This window comes from Penaeus chinensis, chromosome 38, assembly GCF_019202785.1.
Source record: "Penaeus chinensis breed Huanghai No. 1 chromosome 38, ASM1920278v2, whole genome shotgun sequence".
Lineage (NCBI taxonomy): Eukaryota > Metazoa > Arthropoda > Malacostraca > Decapoda > Penaeidae > Penaeus > Penaeus chinensis.
This window is the reverse complement of record NC_061856.1, coordinates 24636257-24642380: the sequence shown is the minus strand read 5'-3', so window position 1 is coordinate 24642380 and position 6124 is coordinate 24636257.

The following is a 6124-nucleotide window of genomic DNA, read 5'->3' as shown; positions in this document are numbered from 1 at the left end:
TCTTCTTAATCCATATTTATTTGCCTATCTATCCACTTGCTTGTCTGTCTATCATTACATCTGCCTATCTCCCTACCTATCTATCTATTTATAGTTATATCTTCCTACCTATCGTTCACATTAATTGCAAAACAGTCCACCAAAGAGATATAATCGACCTTCTTTCGTCCCATCCCCTCCTTCTGCCTCAAGCCAGGGGGGGGGGGGGGTACAGGGGATTTTACCATGTTAGATAAGCACGTCAGGTCATGAAGGAAATTAGTTTATATGGTAACCACCTACACGTGTGTGTGTGTGTGTATATATATATATATATATGTATACACACACACACACAATATATATATATACGTATATATACATGTATATATGCATACATGCATTCGTACACACATACACACACACACATATATATGTATATATATATGTATATGTGTGTGTGTGTATGCGTGCGTGCGTGCATGTGTGTATGTACGTATGTATGTGTATATATAGATATATATGTATGTATGTATTTATGCTTCGGTAAATCCAGAAATACAGGAAAACAAATAACAACATTCATCTATCAATACATGAGTCCTAATTTCCACCAGAGGAATTTTTGCCTTTCTGGTCTGATAATAAGGCTCATTGTTGTTTACAACGACTGTTAAGAGATGGATATCTCGCCCTTATGATCCGTCCTTAAAAGTGAGAATGGGTCACAAGACGGACTTCCCGCTGAACGAACACGACCCTTATTTTCTTAGACGAAAGGAGGTGGGAGACTTAACGAGCTAAGTGTGGGTTAAGGCCAATTACGAACAGGGGCCGTCGACGCCTTAAGTTGACCTCAAATGACCTGGTTCAGTTGGGTCAATGAACTGATGTTCACCAGGTCATAGAGGCGATATTCGCTTCTCTGCAGTCGCTATGGATGATAATGGATAAGCCAACTCAGGCCGCTAAAGATTATCTTTCCATCACTTCATAAATCATAATAATTGTTAACAGATTGTAGTTAAAGAAACTTGTTCAATATAATGTTGAAAATGGGCAAATTGTCATTGGAAAGGAAGAGTAGGGTATATCCGGTGCACATACCCCCTTGACCCCCACATTGCGTTGAGACGAAAAGCGAATATCATCGAAAATATTTATATATTTCTAAGTTTGTACGAATCCGTGCGTGTATATATATACATGAATATATACACATATCTATATTAATTACATAATACGAAAGATAGCAACAAAAAATAAAAGTCTTTCTATCGAATTCCTGTTTAAAGACCATCAGCTGGCAGATAAAAGTCATGACACGAGATATTCAGCCTTCTTTGTCCAGATGTTTACGGACAGACCGAACCAGAACCAGATCATCCCCTCGGGAGTTTACAGCCACTGCTTATAATTGGCTTTAATCCTTAATTATCTCGTTATGGTTCGTCACCTTCCCTTTGTCTCAAGACAATAGGGGTCGTGTTCGCACAGTGGGAGGCCCGTCTTGTGACCCATTCTCGCCCTTAAGGACGGGTCATAAAGGCGGTTTTCCCATCTCAGGATATCGCTTTGGGCCATGATGGCTAAAGCAGGAAATGAGATGTAGATTTAGTCCGACCTCGATCCTGTGACTTTCAAAAGAATACATTTTTATCGTGTATTATCATTATCATAAAAGGCAATGACCTTTAAAAAATAGAGCAAACTTACTATTTATTTTCAAGTGATGAACTGAAAACAAATTCCTGTACCATCTTGCATGACTTCACAGTTCGCTTCATCAAAACCAACAACAGCCTAGAGGGATTATCAATGAGACAATCATACTATTCTCATCTGCCTAACCATAATGCATGTTTCCATCTTTATTGTATCGGACGACTGCTAAGAGATGGGAATATCGCCCTTATCGTGCCTCCTGCTGAGCGAAACACGCCCTTATTGTCTTGAGGCAAAAGGAAGGCAGTGAAAGTAACGAGGTAAAAGACGGTAGGATCAGCTACAAACAGAGGCCTTCGACGCCTCAGGATGACCCCAGCTGACTTGGCTCAGGTAGGTCAATGACCTTGTATCCTTTACCCATGTCACAGAGATAAAATTCTCACCTCGATGAAACTCAGCTCTTGAGGATATGGAAGGCAGATTTATTGCGGCCCCTTCGCATATCTGATTCAGGTATCTAAGGAATATATATTTTTATCACCTAATAAAAACATAATAGAAGAGAGAGAAAAGGGCAAAGTTGGCTTTCTTATTATCAAAGACCCCCCCCACACACGCACAAATACCAGCTGTACACACAGTATTAAGAAATATATATTTGTAAAAATGTACTGTGCATAACTTACCCCTAATTACCTTGAGACAAGGAGAATAGTAACAAATATATATAAACGCGCTTATATATATGTGTGTCTGAGAGATGGAATAATGCAATACCGCACTGATTTGGATGTATAACAATCCTCCCCGACCTGGCCTCGAACCTAGGTCACTCCGGGTATGAGACCGGAGTGCCAGTACTAAACCAACCATGCCACACGACCCACTAAAAGGAGTGTGCAACTAGGATCTAACTAGCTTCCATAGACATTACCTATCTACTCATACATGAGTAATGATAGCGAAGTTTTATACACACTCCCCGTGGGCACTCGGTGGAAATTTATTTAGAAATTCGAAACCGAAGTCAGATACTGAGGTATATATATGAAAGATGGAATAATGCAATACCGCATTGGTATAGATGTATAACAATCCTCCCCGACCTGGCCTCGAACCAATAGGCCTTATTCCCCAATTATCTCGTTATGGTTCGTCACCTTCCCTTTGTCTCAAGACAACAGTTCATAGTGGTGGTATTCCTATCTCAGGCAATCGCTTTGCCCTATGATGGCGTCGATGGCCCCTGCTTGTAAGTGGCCTTAAACCCTACTTAGCTGAAGTTCACCGCCTTCCTTTTGTCTCAATACAATAGGGGGCGTGTTCGCACAGCGGGGTGTCCGTCTTGTGACCCATTCTCACCCTTAAGGAGGGCCCATAAGGGCGTTATTGCCATCTCTTAGAAGATTGCCATCTATTTTCGAGTCACAAAGGCGTAATTCCACTGACCGAAAAATATAAGAAGAGAATAAACGTCCCCAGGCCAAAGTGAGACAGGTCAAATGAGGCCAATCTTAATCGACCTGTAGACCGTGTAGAGGCACCAATAGCCCCTACCTGTAACTAATAATCCCGTTAAGTCCACCGCCTTCCTTTTGTCTCAAGACAATAGGGGCGTGTTTGCACAGCGGGATGTCCGTCTTGTGACCCATTCTCACCCTTAAGGACGGTCCATAAGGGCGATATTCCTGTATCCTAACAGCCGTAGTACACAATAATGAGCCTTATTTGCGAGTCAAAAGGGCGTACTGCGTAGTACGCAGTAATGAAAGTTTATTTTCGGGTCAGAAGGGCGAAATTCCAATGGCTGGTATTCACATTCCTTTTATATGTTGTGAATTTTAATTAAGCAAACTTTGTCATCCTGTAAGATGTCACAACTTTGCGTTCAGTCTATCGCTGGACGTGCTTTATTTTTAGAGGTCATTTTATGTTTAATACTAATGATTGTACATATTAAAAATATAATCTTTGAAAAGGGCTTAGTCAGAGGATTAAGGTCACAGTAGTTTCTCTTTCATTTCCTCAGCTGACCTCACTTAGCGGAGATGGGAAAACCACCTCTATGACCCGTCTATAAGGGCAAGAATGGGTCACAAGACGGGCCTCCCGCTGTTCTACAGATGCCCCCAATATCTAAGGACAAAGGCAAGATGACGATCCTAATGATATGTTTGCGGATTAAGGCCAGTTATAAGCGGGGTCTGTCGACGCCTCACAAGGGATGGCCCGGGTCTGGTTCGGTTAGTATTTGTAAACAACTTAGCCCTGGGCGAGGAAGGCTGAATTTCGCATTCACGGCCTTTATCTGCCGTTAACTCTCAGTAAATGGAATTTTGCAAAGTCTTGTTGCTTCCGCCATGGTTTCACAAACATGTATATGTATATAAGAGTATCTACATGCATGTATTACACACACACACACAAATATCTTATATATTTCAAGGCAATTTGTAAATGCGATATTCCCATCTCTAAGCACTGGCTATTCACCACAATGAGCTTTATGGGCGAATTCGAAACGTCACGTTTTTCATCTGTTTCTGTCGTGGCAGTGTTTCATTTTACATCCGTACTCTTCATTTCGAGAAACACTTCGGTAAAAGGGATACTGAACTACCGTTAATTTCGTAAACGCTGTGTGTGCAAACGCTGTTTTCGGTAAAACATAATATATTCGACAATGTGAATGTCGACTTCGCATTATTCTCTTAAAATGATGATGATGGAAGTGGAGGGCACACTAAATCTCCATTCCATATCCACTAGTGACCAGGTATGGCTTACCCAGTATGCGAATGTCGCCTCTATGACCCAGACAAAAATATACGTTCACTGGCTAGACGGAGAGGGGTCGACTGAGGTCATTCCCAATCCATCTGTAGACTGTATGGAGGCGTCAATGGCCCCTGCTTGTAATTAACCCAAACATCCTATGATCTCGTTAAGTTCCCCGCCTTCCTTTTGTCTCAAGACAATAGGGGGCGTGTTCGCACAGCGGGATACCTTGTCTTGTGACCCATTTTCGCCCTTAAGGACGGTTCATAAGGGCGATATTCCGATTTCATCGCAGCCGTTAAATACAATAACAAGCCGTAGTTTCGGCATCAGAAGGCCGAGATTCCACTTGTCGAAAACAACTTCTGTATTGGTAGATTATATCACTTTAGTTGTCTCTGTGTAATTCTTGGTTTGTTGAAGGTAATATTCAGATTCCTCTGAAATTGTTATAGATTTTGATTAAGTAAACTTTATCGTCCTATAAAGTGTCACATAAATTTGTATCCATCACTATGAATTGAATGGGCTTTATTTATCAAAGGTCATAGCATGTTTATGTGAATGTTTAACATTACTATAAATGTATTTTGAAAAAAATAATATCCAGACCAGAGGATCTAGGTTAGTTTACATCCCATTTCCTCCTTGACCTGACCTGACTTATACGCTATAACCCAAAACGACTTTGGCATGGGAATGTCGCCTCTATGACCCGTTCTTAAGGGCGAGAATATGTCACAAGACGGGCCTCCCGGTGTGTGAATACGTCCCCTATTGTCTTGAGACAAAAGAAAGGTGACGAACTTTAATAAGATAATTGGGGATTAAGGCCACTTACAAGCAGGGGCCGTCGACGCCACCAGAGGGATGACCTGGGTTTTCGCTTGGTATGGCCCTTATCTGTCATCTATCTTTGCTGTCGGGTAAATTTAATATCGGTGGTAGATTTTTTCTTGAAAATTTTGTTGATCAAGAGATGGCTCCACTAGTGCATAGCCACCAAGGAGCCAATGACCTGACCTCACCCGATTTTCCCTTTACATGAGCTTTTGGGGAATGTTTTGATGTTGATGTAATCATTATTCATTATAGTGATTATTAGAATGTCATCGAAAACGATAAAAACATTTTTTTTTTTATAATTTTGAAATTCAAGGAGAATTAAAAATATATGAGATGGGTATGATTAGCAATTGTCTCCGTGACAATTAACGTAGAGGCATCTATGGGTGAAGATGATTAATAAACAAAAAAACACACTGGACATGGCATATATTTTCCCATCCTGGCCCTTGGTCTGATGATCTAGAGAAGGGAATCTAAAAGGAGTTTTGAAATTCGAATAGCCTTTTGTTACTAGTTTCAGTTATGCCTTCACAAGCATTAATACGCACAGAATTATGTGGTTATACATGTATGCTTGTGTGTGTGTGTGTGTGTGTGTGTGTGTGTGTCTCAAGACAAGTAGAAGATGTGTATTATATTACCATATCTATCAACATAATAAAAGGAAAATAATTCAAATATCTTGAATTGCCGTGATTTTTAAAAATGTATCCCAACGCAGTATAGATTATTTTGAACAATCTAGATATAGTTGGGCAGTGGGAATTATTCTCTCACACCGACTACGATCTGTGAGATGATGCAAATGACTACTAGTGATCTTATATGGCCTACCAGCATAGCCTTTGAC